We start from the raw sequence: 17429 nt of genomic DNA, 5'->3' as shown, positions 1-17429 counted from the left end.
CCACGTGCTGTTGGGTGGTTTTGCTGCCTATGTCTGTACTGCTCTGCTCCTGTTTTTGTAATGTTTGTTTTTATATTATTTTAACTCTGTCGTTTTACTGTTGTAAGCTGCCCTGAGCCCGCTTGCGGGATAGGGAGGGATATAAATCCAAAAATTAAATTAAATCAAATTACTCACACATGGGGCCAGCCCAAGACTGACTGGCATCCTAGGCAAGGTCAACTTCTGGCTTCCCCCCACTCCTCTGCATCTATAATGTCACCAAATCACATAGGGCCACCATCTTAGGCAATTGACTAGTTTGCCTAGTGGCAGGGGTGGCCCAGAAAACACACACACACACGAAGCTGCAATATACTGGGCCAGACCAAGGGTCCATCAAGGTCAGCAGGGGTGGAATTCTAGCAGGAGCTCCTTTGCATATTAAGCCACACACTCCTGATGTAGCCAATCCTCCAAGAGCTCAGAAGGCTCTTTTTTTGTAAGCTCTTGGAGGATTGGCTACATCAGGGGTGTGTGACTTAATATGCAAAGGAGCTCCTGCTAGAATTCTACCCCTGAAGGTCAGCATTGTTTTTTTAGGCTGGCAACGGCTTTCCAGGGTCTTAGGTTAAGGTCATTTGGATCACTGTCTGATGCCTTTAATTGAAGCTGCCGAGGACTGGATCTGGGACATTCTGCATTCCAAGCTGATGTTCTGTTGCTGAGCCATGTGCCCCTCCCACCCACAAAGCATCACTTCCCCAGTCCTGGCTCTCTGCCATGTTGGAGCAGGAGGTACTTCAGAAGAGCTCAGGAGACAACTCTTTTGCATCTGCAGGGAGCACCCCTGGGGAAACAGCTACCTCCACCATTGCATGGAAGGTTAGCTTGGACCCCCCCCAGGGCTTTTTTTGTAGCAGGAGCTCCTTTGCATATTAGGCCACACTCCCCTGATGTAGCCAATCCTCCAAGAGCTTACAGTAGGCCCTCTACTAAGAGCCCCGTAAGCTCCTGGCTGCATCAGGGGTGTGTGGCCTAATATGCAAAGGAGCTCCTGCTAAAAAAAAAAAAAAAAAAGCCCTGGAACCCTCTAACATTTTGTGATGGGCTCCCAGCCCAAATACCCTGACCTGGATGGTCCAAGCTAATCCAATCTTGTCAGATCTTCGATGCTAAGCAGGGTTGGTCAGTATTTGGATGGGAAACCACCCATCCACTTTTTTTGTAGAAAAAGCCCAGCAGAAACATATTTGCATATTAGGCCACACCCCCTAATGCCAAGCCAGCCGGAACTCCGTTCCTGCTCAAAAAAAGCCCTGAAGACCATGATCAAGTTAGCAGTGCTCCCAGGGGCACTACCTGTTTTCAGCATTTCAAAAGTGTCCCCAAGATGGGGAAGCCCTGCTTTAGAAGCTTGGCATGAGGTGGGGTGGTGGTGGTGGTAAGGAGTTGATTTTCAGCCAAGAACAGCTCTCGTTCTGCTAGTGCCAATACCAATTCTTTTTGGCAGCCGCTGCTTTGCACTCAAGAAACTGAGCTCCACAACCTTTGTATTTTATTAATGCTGTTTTGACCGGGCAAAGCGGTCGGCTCGCATCACAAACAATTACGAATGGTCTGCCTTTTGCATGAATGTTACAGGGGGGAAAACGCCCCCAAAAGGCTCAGAGTTTCCTCATCCTGACTCACCGCTGCGGTATGCTGCAGGGCCAACGTTTTCAGAGTACTCTTTAGACGCTAATATCAGTTTACTACGCTGTTGAATGAAGGCGGAATGTATGTTCCAGCACTGCTAAGTCTTGTTTTGGAGAGCTCGCTCATTGTGCTGAAACTGAGAGTAGCATTTTCCTCTCCTGCAGTACAGTGAAACAGGACTGGCAGGAGAATATTTTGTTTCGTTTCTTCCAGTACTGTAATTGATTAACCAGAAATGTTGCAGTCTAAAATGGAAGGACGCATTTGGCTAACATCGGGTCTCGGCAGCTTGCCCAGGAAGCAGGTTCCCTGCTGTGTTTTTACCTGTGTCTCTCCTTGGAATTTACCTTGCGTCAGTAGTCAGGTCATGCAGGTTTTTAAATGGAATGGGTCTGCCTGGCAGGGAAAGGGCTGTTGAAATTACTGTGTGCTGCTGGGAAGGACTCCCCCCACATATTGTGACAAAACATTTAAAATATATCTAAGAATCTCTCTCAACACCCCCCCCCCCAAAAAAAACCCACCCTTGTTTCAAGAAGCACTACATGCATATTTCATAGATAGGAGTTCTACAGCCTTAAACACTTGCTGTTTAGTAGGCTGAAAGCAGATATGGATGTAGGGCAGCAGTCATGATGCGGGGGGAGGGGGGCTCTTTAAGCTAGCAGCATCAAAGAAAACCTGCTTTGGTTCTCCAGCCATTTCAAAGCTCTGTTCATCTCCTTCAACAGGGAGACCTATTTGTTCAGTTTTTAATGTAGCGTGGCCATGTTCATGAGCTAGTTTTTATAATGTCTTCGGAGGGGGAGGAGAGAATTTGTGTTATTAATTGCCCCCGTTTCCCCAATTTAATCTCCCCCCCCCAAAAAAAACCCCAAGGTAAGTCAGATTGCTTCCTCATGGTGATGACTCCCTCTTCTGAAGTCACTGCTGCAGCAAATGCAGACAGCACTTGCAGTAGCAACACAGCATCCAAAAGGGAAGATTCTAGATCAGGGGTGGCCAAACTTGCTTAACGTAAGAGCCACATAGAATAAACGTAAGGTATTTGAGAGCCGCAAGGCATGAACAAAAATTACATACACCTTTATTAAAACTCTTAACACTTTCTTTGCACAGAAAGATAAAATACATATATTTAAAACACAACCATGCTAGAAAGAGACTTTTTAAAAAACAAAAGCTGGAAATAACAGTCTCCATAAGACCAGCATAGGGAAAGGTTAAGGAATTATTTTTTGGGCACCAGTGGGAGAAGGAAACACACACGTACTATATAAAGTAATCACCATTCACATCATTATGTATCTCTCTTTGCCTTGACACCAAGGCAACCTACCTTGACACCACAGCCCCTACCAGAGAAATGAAACTAAGAGGAAACCCTGTGTCACCTCTTCCATTGGTCCTTCCAGTGTCTCCCTCAGCTCTTGCTCTCTCTTACCCTCCTATAGGTCTCCAGCTGACCTCTGTGGTAGAGGAGAAAAGCTTGCAAACCTATTTCCCTCTCCTTCCCCACAACACACATGGTGGAAATACTTGCCTACCTATGAGTCAGTGGTCAGAGGATGTCTGCGGCCCAAATGCTAGTTGAATGTAAGCCTGCATTAAGTTCCTCCTTGCCAAGTCCCTCCACCACTGCAGTAGGGGACTTGTTCCTTGTGTGCATACTCTGCATGTGCGAAGCAATGACATCACCCAGAAGTGATGTCATTGCACCGGGGACATTGCACCAGGGATGCTCTAGGGCTCACAATAAAACTCTATGGTACCATAGAGTTTTTAGCTCAGATCCTAGCATGTCATTGGCACAACATCCCTGGCATGATGGCGTCACTTCTGGATGACATCATCACATCAGGGACTGTGTGCACTGAAAGGGTTGTTCTGCCTGCTCCCTGCCAGCAGGTTGGGGCCCTCCAGGGCAGGGAATTCCCCGCCCCCCGGCGGGAGCTTGGCAGCACTATTCCTCCTTGACCTCTGAGAGCCGCACAATATATGTGAAAGAGCTGCATGTGGCTCCTGAGCCACAGTTTGGCCACCCCGTTCTAGATATTTTCCTTGGTCACCTTGCCCTAAAACCTGTGTTCCCTCTTCCCCACGCCTTCCAGGCATATTTTCCCAGGGTGTTTTTTTTTAACAAGCAGTTGTCACATCCCTATATATCCACCTCGAGTCTCAGTTAGAAAGCAAGATTATGTATATAAATAAATACATAAACCCCCATTGCTTCTTATGTGTATAGCAATATACATGCACTGACTGTTTTAAAAAATTGGCAGAAAGGCTGTCTTTGTGGCACAGGGGAGAAACGGTGCCCGTGGTGGGACAACAGGTGCAAAATGGTACCAGTGCAGGCATGCAGTATGAAAAGGTGTGCCTTCCTATGCAAATCTGTTTGGATTGCAATCTTTCAGGAGGATTCTGCCAAAGCAGATTCGGGAAACACTGGAGGAAAGCAGAGGAAGTGCTGGAAAGTGGGCAAAATGAAGATGATGGACTTGCACCCCACTTCCACCCCATCCTCCAGTTTGAAGGCCCAGGCAAGAACAAATCCACGTAAAAGTATCCTCAGTTTATTTATTTATTAGTTCAATTTCTGACTCACCATCCCCTGCTAGCACAAACCTCAGGGCAAGTAACGTATTATAATACTGTCAACAGTTATTTAAACCAATTTTAACCATTTTAAAATACTTAGCTAATCACTATTCATAAGAGCAGATGGCATATAATTACAATAATACATAAAATTACAGTTCATCAGGAGAAGAATTTGATCCTGCCAATACTGGGGGCGGGCCAGAAAGAAAGGCAAAAGAGGGCCCTACAGAGAGAGTTTTAATGCCTCTCTGTCAAGGGCCTCGACCACAGGCCTGACAGAACAGCTCTGCTTTGCAGGCCGTGGGAACTGTCCCACAAAGCCCAAATATCAGCTGGAAGAGAATTCCACCAGGCCAGGACTAGGGCAAAAAAGGATCTGGATGAGGCGAATTGGATGTTTCTTGGCCCAGGAACCATTAGTAGGCCTTTTTTCTGTGAGCATAGTGCTGGGGGGGGGGAGGTATACCAGGAGAGGCGTTCCTGAAGGTATGCAGGTCCCAGACCATGTAGGGCTTTAAGGTCAAAACCAATACCTTGAACCTGGTCCAGTGTTCAATCTAGAGCCAGTGCAGTTTGTCAGAGCACGGGCTGGATATGGGTTCTAAGCTGAGTTCTGGTGAGAACTCACACTGCCGCATTCTGGACCAGCTGAAGCTTCTGAGTCAGTTTCATGGGTAGCCCTGCATAGAGTTACAGTAGTCTAGTCTGGAGGTGACCGGTTGCATAGATGACTAACCTAAAATTCTTCAAATTTCTAGAAATAAACCATCCTAAAGTATAATCTGGGAAATTAAGAGTCTTGAAAAGGATAAGACATTTTTAAAAATTCTTTGTGATAACATCTTGGAGTCTCCTGCTATTGCTGTGGAAAAATCCTTTTTTTATCCATAAACGGGCATGATTCAATCACAAGAAGGCTAAACTCCAACTTTACTGGGAGCCACAAAAAAATTGATTCTGCCTCTACTGAGAGAAATTAACAACCAGGAGTCTTAACTAAGGAAATTAGTGACTTTCAGTCTCGGCCATTCTTATATGCTGGTGTTTTAATATGCTGAATGGATTAGTTTTGCTCCAGATTTATTTAACCTGAATTTATATGATTTACCAAACAAATTACATGTTAACAGGGCTTTTTTTCCTTGAGGAATGCAGCAGAACGGAGCCCTGGAACCTCTTCATAGAAACAAAATTCTCAAAAAATTTTTAAAAGTTCATGCAACCCATGTGTTTTTTCTTCATTTTCCTCTGGGGAGTTTTGGCACCTCTTTTTCCAGAAAAAAAGCCCTGCATATTAACAGTTTTACATTACAGTTTGGCTTCTCACCCTAGACCGCTTCTACTTTATGCAGATGACGCAGCTCTTGCTCGAGGGCAGGGTTAAGATATCTTCTCCAAGCTTTTTGTTTCGTACAGTCATGGTAATTTGCTATGAACTATGCTAAATCTAAAATCATGTGTTTCCAGAAAAGAAAAAAGTAAACCCCTGGATCTTGAATGGGCATAAGATTGAGCAAATGTTGAATTTCAGTCACTTAAGCTTTCATTATGCCTCTTCAAACAAGTGGAAATGTCATCATTTTCATCTTACTGAGTCTACTAAAGTACATTTGGCTGCAATTATGACATTATTTTACCATTCTAGAGGGCAGTTCATAACTTTCACTTTGGAAGTCTATAAAGTGAAAATTAGTTCTGCTTTATGGAGCTCCAGCTTGGTTTCCCAGTCTTTCCTCTAAAATTGAATCCTTTCAATCAACATTTGTTCAAGCCATTTTTCAAGCGGCTAATCGTATTTCAAATTCCAACTTATATTTAGAGGTTGGTCTTGGTTCCGTTTCCTTGTTAGCCTGGAAAGTTGTAGTCAAATTCAGATTTTTTCCCCTACTTGACCAGGATTTTTTTCCTCATCTTTTAAAATAGTCTGAGCTTGATCCTTTTGTGTCTTCTTGGACAAAGACAGTAAATGAAAGACTCTCAAGCTCTGAGGATTCCCTACGCATGCTGCACCCTCTTTGGGGGGACTGAGTACCCCATCTTGTTCAGTGATTCCAGATTATTTGAAATTCTTAACTATTCCAACCTTTCAAAGATTTTGTGGCCAGACATAATGCTTTACCCCTTAAGGAATTATTTGGTGGATTCTCAGAAAGTCCAATTGAACAGATAGTATGCCTGTGTGGAAATGGAAGATGGAAACACTCATTTTTTTCTTTTACTCAGTTGTGATTTATATTATTCTACAAGGCTTTTTTCTGTAGAAAAAGCCCAGCATGAACTCATTTGCATATTAGGCCACACCCCCTGATGCCAAGCTAGCCAGAACTACATTCCTGTTATTCTTTAAGAAGTTCTTTTATTTCTCTATTGATTTCACACTTCCCAGTATGTTTACATGATTTCCCTTTATTATATTTGTTATCTCGCAAAGGTAAGGCTATCCATAGCTCATTATTTAATTGCAAAGGAGATGGAGAAGAAGAGGAGGAGGTTGAATTTATACCCTGCCCTTCACTACCCAAAGGAGTAGTGAAGCAGCTTACAATCTCCTTTCCCTTCCCCTCCCCACAACAGACACCCTGTGAGGTAGGTAGAACTGAGAGAACTTCAACAGAAACTGCTATTGAGAGGAACAGCTCTGTGAGAACGTGACTGACTCAAGGTCACATCAGTAGGTGTGGAGAAGTGGGGAATCAATCCCAGTTCTCCCAGATAACAGTCTACACACTTAACCACTGGCTTGTTCAAAGGTATAACTGATTCACACCTAAATGTTTATTTGCACACAGCCATTCTTTTTCACTGGGACTTGGAAAAATTCTTTTATCTGTGGAAAAGCTCCTGTGGATCTAAGCTACTGGCTCTATTCAAGATAATACTTGGGTTTGTTGTTTTTTTAAAAAACAACAACTCTGGTTCATTTACAAAACATAACAGATCCTAGTGCGTGTATGAATCCCAGTGTGTTTGCTTCTTGTGTCCTCCCTGCCATGAGGACAGCTACCCTATGAAGCATCACTATACTTGCAAGAGGAAATGCTACTCAGTTCAGACATTACAACAAACCATGGTTAGAAAAAAGCTGTGATTTAATAAACCAGCTGCAAGGCCTAGCTTGAAATTCCAAGCTGTGCCAAATATTAGACCCTGGTTTGTTGGACCACTGACAACACAACTAGCCAGGGTTTCCTGAAACCATGGTTTAATAACAACAGTTTATTGCCTTATTGAACACAGCTGTATACTGAATGCTAAGCATTTATATAGCATTTTTAGAAGCTAAAATGACTAAATTGTGGTTATTGTACTTTGGACAACAAGAACAACGTGAAGTGATGGTATCGCTTTACTCTGCTGTGGTAAGACCTCACCTGGAATATTGCGTTCAGTTTTGGGCACCACATTTTAAGAAGGATATAGACAAGCTGGAACGGGTCCAGAGGAGGGTGACACAGAAGGTTGGGGAAGGTGGTCTGAAGACCAAGTCCTATGAAGAAAGGTTGAAGGAACTAGGCATGTTTAGCCCAGAGAGGAGGCAGCTGAGAGGTGATATGATCACCGTCTTCAAGTACTTGAAGGACTATCATCTAGAGGATGGTGTGGAATTGTTTTCTGTGGCCCCAGAAGGTAGGACCAGAATCGGTGGGTTGAAATTAAATCAAAAGAGTTTCCGGCTCAGCGTTAGGAAGAACTTCCTGGCAGTTAGAGTGGTTCCTCAGTGGAACAGGCTTCCTCAGAAGGTGGTGGGTTCTCCTTCCTTGGAGGTTTTTAAACAGAGGCTAGATGGCCATCTGACAGCAATGAAGATCCTGTGAATCTGGGGGGGAGGTATTTGTGAATTTCCTGCATTGTGCAGGGGGTTGGACTAGATGACCCTGGAGGTCCCTTCCAACTCTGTGATTCTAAGAAGACAAGAGTCACTGGAAAAGACAATTATGCTAGGCAAAGTTGAAGACAGCAGGAAAAGATGGAGACCCAGCCCCGGCGCTAGGGGTTCCACTAGGCAGACCCCTGAGCCACACCCCTCCCTCCACAAGCTCCCTCTGGGAATGCCATCACGCACGCACAGCACGATGACATCACCAAAAGTGACAATATCGCATTGGGCGAGCAGGGGACAAGGAAGCAATGGGCGGTGCACAAGAGTGTTGCTGTTCTGCCACTTTCCCCTGCAGTACGCTCTCTGGGGGCTTCCTTGGAAGTCTCCAAAGAACACACCGTTTTAGTGGTGCCCAGCTGCTTCTCGGTCGAAAGCAGCCAAGCGGTGCCTTCCCATTGAGCTGATGAGTGCAATGGGAAGGCGACTCTTGACCACTTTCAAACCAAAAGCAGCCAGGCACTGCTAAAACAGTGCACTCTTCAGAGACTTCCGAGGAAGCCTCTGAAGAGTGTACTGCACTGTGTAGCAGTGCCTGAAGGCAGGCTCAGAGGAGTGCTCTGTATGGACAAAGGGAAGTAGGGGGGTGCCTCGTAGCGCCCCCAGGGCAGGAAAGCACCCTAGTCAGCTGCCTACCATTCCTACTCCCACCCGCCGGCCCTGTGGAGACCTATATGAGAATGACTGACCCAGCCAAGGAAGACTGGGCCCACAGTTTGCAAGACCTAAGCAAGGTTATTAATTCATAGGGTAGCTATAAGTCCGAAGCAACCCGACAGCACTTCACACACGCACATATAGCAGAAGAAAGGCTGAGGCTGAGAGAGATTGGCTTCCCTAGGTCATCTAATCAGAGTGTAGCAGAAACGGCATCAACACAGGCCTCCTTGCTGCTGCAAACACAGAGGCAATAGCAGGGGCAATGGAGCATACACATGCTGTCGGTTTTCTGCACACCGTCCCCTGAGGCTGCCATTCTCCACTTCCTGCATGCCACCAGAGGGTTCTTTCAGGCTTTTTAAAATATATATTATTGCAGCTGTGTTTTTAAAAAGACCAAAAGAGTTTGTTCTCTTAGCCGCTATACCACCACACAAAGTCAGCATATAGTTCAGTCGCGGAACTGAGATTCTGGAAATGGACTACGAGTCCACCTAATTTTTTTAATGCTTCTGGTGCTGTCACATTTTGTGCAGCCACAACTTGGCAGATGTCATCTTTCAGTCTGATGTTGACATAATTAGGAGGGATGCCAAATTGGTTTGGCAGCAGAACAAAATACAAGAAGCATTTATCTCCTAGACAGACATTGTGATATTTTATTTACATTTCAGGTTGGCTAACTGCAGATAAGAATAATGGCTATCTAGCATCACTGAGCAAATACACAAGGCAACATGTGATTTTTTTGTATTTTATTAACTGAAATAGATACAGTTCTTTAAGGTATTCCATCCTGCTATTTTCACAATTAAGACGAATTCTTACACTTTCAGCCGCTGCATTGCTTGTCACTTATTTCTGGTTTGTATCCTTGTTTTTCCTTCCACTCCAAAGCAAAAATAGTAAACCCAAAGAAAAGTAGCATTTTTAAAATATATTGGAAATTCCCTTGCTTTATTTTTTTGTTATAATGTTACAGATTGGGGATCTGCAAAGACTTGCAGGACATGTTTCGGTGGCCACCAGGCTAGGCTCTGTTGCATGGCAGCAAGCAGTACCAGGGCCGGCCCTAGACTGTCTAGCACCCTAGGCAAGGCTAACTTCTCCCCCCCCCCCCCCACACACACTGATAACGTCAACAAGTCACATGGGGGGGCGCCCAATTTGGCAGTCTCAGGCTGGCATCCTAGGCAATCGCCTGGTTTGTACCCAGTTGGGCTAAGTGATGTGGGTGAGTCTCTGGTGGTCACCCCCGGACCTATCCTCATTGTGTCTTCCGCCATTAGGGGACATGACACAGGAGAAGGATGGGCCCCTTTCCAGGGCTATTTTGGCCTCCAAGTCCACCTCTATTCCCCACCCCCATCCAATGGTTTGGCTTGGAAAGCTCAGCAATATTGTTGTGAGCAGGGCTTTTTTTTTTTTACAAAAAAAACAGCAGGAACTCATTGGCATTAGGCCACACCCCCTGACATCACCATTGTTTCACATAGGGCTTTTCTGTGGGGGGGGGGGAAACAGCAGGAACTCATTTGCATATTAGGCCACACACCCCTGACACCAAGCCAGCTGGAACTGCGTTCCTGTGTGTTCCTGCTCAAAAAAAAGGCCCTGGTTGTAGTTGCCTAGCAGCCTCCAAATGGCGTCTAAAAGCTCAGTGGGCATTCTTTTCTTTAAGCAGAGGCAACAGCAGTTTTACTCCCCACCACCACCACCTTTTTGAATGTCAGACTTTTCTGTAAACTTGAGGGTTGCTTCAGGTTTATAGAGAAATCCCACCTTATCTGTTCCTTGCTCCATTTTGTTGATCCGCACTCCATGGTTAGGTTTAAAATGAGATATGTGATGGCAGTGGCTTTTAAATGGTCAGTATTTTAATGATGGAGATTTTTGTGCAGAAACAAAAAGGGGGGAATGGATTATCCATCACCAGGGCTTCTTTTTTTTTAAAAGCAGGAACGCACAGGAACACAGTTCCAGCTGGTTTGGTTCAGGGGTGTGGCCTAACAGGCAAATGAGTTCCTGTCAGGGGTGTGGCCTAATATGCAAATGAGATCCTGCTGGGCTTTTCCTACAAAAAAGCCTTGTCTATTACAACTGTGAAACAACTGCCCAGGGAGGTGCGCCTGGCCCCCTCATTGTTGATCATTGGGAGGCAACTAAAGACCATTTTATTTAGGACTGAATTTGACTGATTTAGTTTTTCTTTTTAATCAGCAGTCATACTTGGGAGTTTTTAAACTGTTGACTTTATATAGGTTTTTTGTCATTGCTGTTTTTATTGTATGTGTGTTTTTGGAATGCTTTATTTATGTGGTAAGCTGCCTTGAATTCCAGGAAGGAGAAAGGCAGCTAATAAATGTTTTAAACAAATAAATAAAACAAAATGCTCACAAAGCACAAACCCTATAGTGAATTGCGGTGTTAAGTGTCTCAGACCTGAATGCAGCAAGTGCCAAGAAGATAACTATCCCATGTCCTCCAGCGGAAAACAAGGACATGGTTTATACTCATGCAGATTCCCACATGAAGGATCATTGCTCTCCCAACACATCGGTAAAGTCTCCAATATGTACTGTTCTTTTATTTTCTTTTTTTGCCTTTCCTCACTGATTTAAAAGTCAGGAGAGTCCTGATCCATTTTGATTTTTTTAAAAAACTTGAGAAAGTTGTCCTAAGTTATGTTCCCCCACTCCACTGAGATTTTTGCTGGCTGGCAGCAGCTGTTGACCAAAATATGGTCTCTGCCCTTGTCAGAGTATGCAAACTGGTTGCTCCAGAGAGCTATATCTACAGCAACTGGCAAAAGTCTTGGCAGGGGGATGGGACATGGGGGTGTCATTGTCCAGCATCCCCCCCCCTCCTGCCAGCAGGCAATGGGAGCTGGGGGGTGAAAGCAGGGCTGGTGCGTAGGAGTAGGCCAGGTAGGTGGCTGCCTAGGGTGCCACCTGACCCCTCCTTGCCCTCACCTTCCAGGGTCTGTGCAGACCCATGAAGGTGAAAGCAGTGCGGTGGTGGGTGCACTCTTCAGAGCCTGCCACAGGTTGCTGCCCCACCCCGCCCTCACCTTCCTGGGTCTGCCTGGCATGGGACAGGGCCTAGGGCACCAGGAATTCTGGCATGGGCCCGGGGTGGGAGATTTCCCACCCCCTACAGGTAGCTAGCAAACCTAGCTATCAAGTTATACCCTGGCAGATACAGCATATAGAAAGCACTACACAGTGCCTTAGGATTAGGGCCATATACATTATTAAGTCAACATAGCGGAACACAAGCACTTTGCATCAGACATGCATGTGCTGGTGGGAACTCAATTCCTGGGTATGTGGGGACCCAATTAAGATCAGGGCCATGGCTTGTGAAGAAATGGGGCTTAAGGCCCTGGAAAACATGGGCTGTCTCTTATAAATGAGAAATTGTAGAGCCTGTGCTCCATATTTATTTTGAAGAAGTCCTGGTCCAGGTTCATCTATATCTAGGGTTGCCAGGTTCCCTCATCACTCTGACGGCGGGATTTCCGGGGCATTCTGGGATGTCCCCAATACAATGACATCACCCAGAAGTGACGCCATCACATCAGGGACATCGCGCAGTGATGCTCTGGTTTTTGGGCAAAACTCTATGGCAAAACTGACTTCAAATCACAGAATTTTGGCCTCAAACCAGAGTGTCACTGTGTAACATCCCCAATGTGATGACATGACTTCCAGGTGACATCATGTCAGGGATATTGCTTTTTGGGGTGGGGAGAAGCCCCCAAAATTGGGGGAACCCCTGCCGGGACCTGGGGACTGGCAATCCTATTGGGGTCCTGAACATGGTGCCTGCAGGTGTCTTGCTGCCCACCAACACCTTTCATGATAGGAAGTGGGTGTGGCTTCGGTCCAGCAAGGCTTCTAAGTGACAACTGGAGATCTGATTGGTTGTGCAGTTTTTTAAAAAATGTTGCTCATTTCTTATGAGGGCCAGATCTGACATAAATGAGACTTTGTTGGGCCAGACCATGTGTCAAAATGTAACGCCAGGTGGTGGAGTTATAAACTTTATAAAGGACACAGACAAACACAATTAAAGATTTTGTATATATCCTGTGTGATTGAGGGAACTGGGCAAAGGACGCTCTAGATCTTTTCCTCCCTCCCCAGGAGATGAGGAGGGGATGGAGCCTCAGCCAACAGAAGGAAAAGAGGCTTGGTTCAGTAGCTCTGCTGTGCAATTGAGAGAGCCTGGCAAAGCAAGCTCTCCCTCCTCCCCCGCTTCCTCCCCAAGTGAGGAGCCTCAGCCAATGAAGAAAACAGAGGCTTTGCTCTGTAGCTCTTGTGCGATTGGGCAAGCCTGGCAAAGCAAGCTGTGACACAGAAGGAAACAAGAGAGAGGGAGAAGAAAGCAGACTTGCTTGCAGGCCTGATAAGAACCCTCCAAGGGGCCTGATCTGGCCCCCAGGCTGCACGTTTGACAGTCCTGATTACACTGTGTTAAGCTGCAGCAATCATTTTGTGGCTGGCTCTGCCTCCTGCAGCAGCCATTTTGGGGCAGCTTGTTTGTTGCTGCACCTAATATTCCATGTCAGAATTCCAAAGGTCCCAAAAGGCTGGGGATTGCCTGCTCAGTGTTGGGAAATATCTGGAGATGGGGGGGTGGGGGGGTCAGAGCCTGAGGGCAGGGTTTGGGGAAGGGAGGGACTTCAGTGGGGTGTAATGCCATATAGTCCACCCTTCAAAAGCTGTATGGCATTTTAGCCTTTAAGTTCCTTCCTCCCTTCAAATGGACTCTCCTCAGGCACCGTGAAAATCTCCAGGTACTTCCCAACCTGGAACTGGCAACCCTACCTGGCACCGCTACTCATAAAACTCCTACCAAGTAGCCTTTTCTACATATGTTGTAAGGCTTCCCTTTCCTAACAACTTTCTGGCAAAGGATAAAGACAACTGACTGTTTTTGCTGATAGTCTTATCGAGCAAAAACACCACCGTTCCTTGGCACCCTGTTCATTTTTGCAGGTTTGGTTGGCCATATCTTTGCAAACTTACTTTAAAACTCTCCCTGCTGTTCAGTTCCAATACTCTTATTCAACATTGAGCTGCTGTGTCAAATTCTAATGCGTCCCAATGGATCAGCTTCCGCATTTAACATTATAGTTCTCCAAGGAAGTTAATAAGTAAAGGTGTTTTCATAGGATGACCTTCTTATACCACTGAAGGATCTCTTTCAATCTTTCCTGCATTCAAACAAGAATTAGGGGGGAGGGGCAGTTTCCCTCTGCATAGTACTTAACAGGGCATTATATTCCCCTTGAAAGCCCATCTTGGCAAGCAAGAATTTACTACATGACTACTCAGAAGTAAATCCCCTTTGGCAAAAGTTCCAGTTCTCTGCATTCCACCCCCCCTCCTTTGTTTTCTGCATAATTACCTCCAGTCCTTTCCAACTGACCAGTTTGGTCCAGCAACTCCTGAGCAAATGGTGAATTATTAGCTTATTTACCCTGGGGACAGGAAGACATGGAGGTATTGATTTTGTTACTATGTAGCAAGTCAAAGACATTGCTCATAATTTTGGGGGGGGGGGTAAGGATTGTAACAGAGCAATTACAAATAAGGTTCAGTTTTAAAAAATCAGTGGCTTTGGCTAACTACTTAGTGGAAAACAGTAGTTAAGCCACCCCATGCTGCAAATGAGGAATAGATAATTTATAGTTGATTTAGGATCCACCTGCCAATTACAGATGAGAAAGGAAGTAATTAATACAATTAGAAAAAGAAAGAGACAAAAATTTAAAGGTGCGTTATTCTTGCAAAGCCTCAATAGCTGTTCCAAGACACTGCAAGTGTGTTTGAAGTTACCAAAAAATCACTACAAATTGAGTTTTAAAAATGACAGCAACATAACACAGAAAATACAATTTCCTATAGAATGTCTGTAACACCTCAGTGAACAAACTGCAGCCAATGCACACTAAAGGATTAATGTGGAACTAATGTATGTTGGCTTCCACATAAAAAGGATTCTTGATATTGCTTTTTACTACTGAGGTGAATGCAGAGAGAGACATGCATTGGAGATGGAGTTTTTTGAGCAGGGGCATGTTCTTTTTCTAACTTTTTCCTTCTACACATGCTCCATAATGTGGCCACATCAGTTCTTGGGGTTGTAAGTCATCATGGCTGCTGTGACAAGTCACCACTTTCTCTTTTATGTTTTCTTCATTAATGTACTAAATTGGATCTACTAGATTACAAAATAGATATGTGGCAGTAAATTGTTATAGTGCTATAGTGCCATAATGCTCTAAAAAGGTAAAGGTAGTCCCCTGTGCAAGCACCAGTCATTTCCAACTGGGGTGGCATCACATCACGATGTTTTCATGGCAGACTTTTTTTTATGGGGTAGTTTACGGCCCCGTGGCGCAGAGTGGTAAAGCAGCAGTACTGCAGTACTGAAGTCTGAACTCTCTGCTCACGCCCTGAGTTAGATTCTGGAAGAAGCTGGATTCAGGCAGCCGGCCCAAGGTTGTCTCAGCCTTCCATCCTTCCGAGATCGGTAAAATGAGTACCCAGCTTGCTGGGGGGAAAGTGTAAAAGACTGGGGAAGGCAATGGCAAACCACCCCGTAAAAAGTCTGCCGTGAAAACGTTGTGAAAGCAATGTCACCCCAGAGTTGGAAACGACTGGTGCTTGCACAGGGGACCTTTCCTTTCCTTCCCCAGACATTTACACTTTCCCCTCAGCAAGCTGGGTACTCATTTTACCAACCTCGGAAGGCTGAGTCAACCTTGAGCCGGCTACCTGAACCCAGCTTCCGCTGGGATCGACTCAGGTTGTGAGCAGAGAGTTTGTACTGCAGTACTGCAGCTTTACCACTCTGCACCATGGGGCTGCATAATGCTCTACTGACATGTAATTATTTGAAATTTCAATAAAACTGTTGTAGCATTACAACAACCCATTCATACAGTAATAATGCTGTGGCAATTATCATTTTTAAAAGCCACCCCCCAAAAAACATCCAGTGGCATGACAATGAACATACGCTAAGAAAATGGCACCTGAAAGGGGCTGACAACAAGAAGATGGTACCTACATGGGCAGGACATTAGTAGGGTGGGAAAATATATGCTAGTTCTGCCATAGTGCGTGCTAACATACTTGGGCGGTTCAGTTTGTGGCATGCCCAGTTCATGAACCATGAACTGGGTCCATTATGAACTTTTAGCTGCCAAAGCTGGGGTTGCCAATCCTCAGGTGGGCGACAGGAAAAAACCTCCAAACGGGTTCCGTGATAACCAGCCTCACAGAGACGAAACATTCAAGAAAACTTAGGAAAATTCAATACAATCTATTTGCACTCTCATACAAAATATTTCAAAAATCATACCCTGACAAACAAGTACCTTATTTAAAAAAAAGAGAACAAACTAGACTTCAACTAATAGAAATGACGTAGCTCAGTTCATGCTTATGCTTATTAAGAAACTGCTGCAGGCAGCATCAAGAGATTAAACCACCCCACAAAACTGAAACAGAACATTTTATTCCATAGGACAGACAGGTACACACTTGAAATATGACTGGAAATGCACCCATCCAGAGCACAAACTTGTGGAGGCGATCACTGGAGGACTGACAATAAGGGACACCAAGCTGCTGTCACAAACCATTGAAGTTTTAGCAGGGGAAGAATTCGGCACCTTGCTACAGTTTGGGATTTTGTCATCCTATTACACATCAGCAATCACGTGCCATGAAACTGCTTTATACTGAGTCAGACCAATTGCGCTTAGAAGAAGAAGAAGAATTGCAAAGTTATATCCCACCCTTCTCCCTGAATTACAATCGCCTATATCTTCTCCCCCCCACCCACAACAGACACCCTGTGAGGTGGGTGGGGCTGAGAGGGCTCTCCCAGCAGCTGCCCTTTCAAGGACAACCTCTGCCATACAGATACAGCAGAGAGTCACGTCTTGCTTTCTTCTGAAGCTTTCTGATTAGCCTCTTGAAAGGCAGGTTTTTCTTAGGGAGCTGCACAAACATAAATCCTTCTGTTCCAGTTTGGCTTAATTAAGCTTCTAACAATAAACACAGCTATGCGCCTATTATGGTTTTGAGGTTCTCTCTCTCTCCCTTCCCCATCCCCAAAGACTGTTTAGAAACTAGATAGATTCATGGAGGGTAGGGCTATCAGTGGTTACTAGCCACGGTGACTGAGGGGAACCTACACATTCAGAGGTACTTAACTTCTGAATCCCAGAGCCGGGAGGCAACGTCAGGTGAGGGTCTTAGCCTCTACGCCCTGTTGTTTGGCCTCCAGAGGAACTGGTTAGCCACTGTGTGAGACAGGATGCTGGATTAGATAGACCATTGGTCCAGTCCAGCAGGGCTCTTATGTCCCGTCTTGTACTCAAAGGGAACCCAAGCAGAGGTGAATCATAACAGTAAAATCAATCTCAGCATGTAGTATTTCATACCACAGTATCCAACATTAAACTATCCTCCCCCAAAGCTGCAGTTTGGTGTAGTGGTTAAGTGTGTGGATGGAATGGCCTTGGGTTAGCCATAGCTATTGCAGGAGCTGTCCTTGAAAGGGCAGCTGCTGTGAGAGCCCTCTCAGC

General features: G+C 45.2%; 1 protein-coding gene across 1 annotated transcript in view; it reads right to left on the bottom strand.

The window, feature by feature from the left end:
* The window catches only part of LOC132589042 (BAG family molecular chaperone regulator 5-like), a 32902-nt gene that overhangs the window by 11045 nt on the left and 4428 nt on the right, over positions 1 to 17429 (bottom strand). The gene's annotated exons all lie outside the window — the stretch shown is intronic.

The sequence above is a fragment of the Heteronotia binoei genome, chromosome 21, assembly GCF_032191835.1.
Source record: "Heteronotia binoei isolate CCM8104 ecotype False Entrance Well chromosome 21, APGP_CSIRO_Hbin_v1, whole genome shotgun sequence".
NCBI classification, from domain to species: domain Eukaryota; kingdom Metazoa; phylum Chordata; class Lepidosauria; order Squamata; family Gekkonidae; genus Heteronotia; species Heteronotia binoei.
This window is presented reverse-complemented; position numbering and strand designations above follow the sequence as displayed.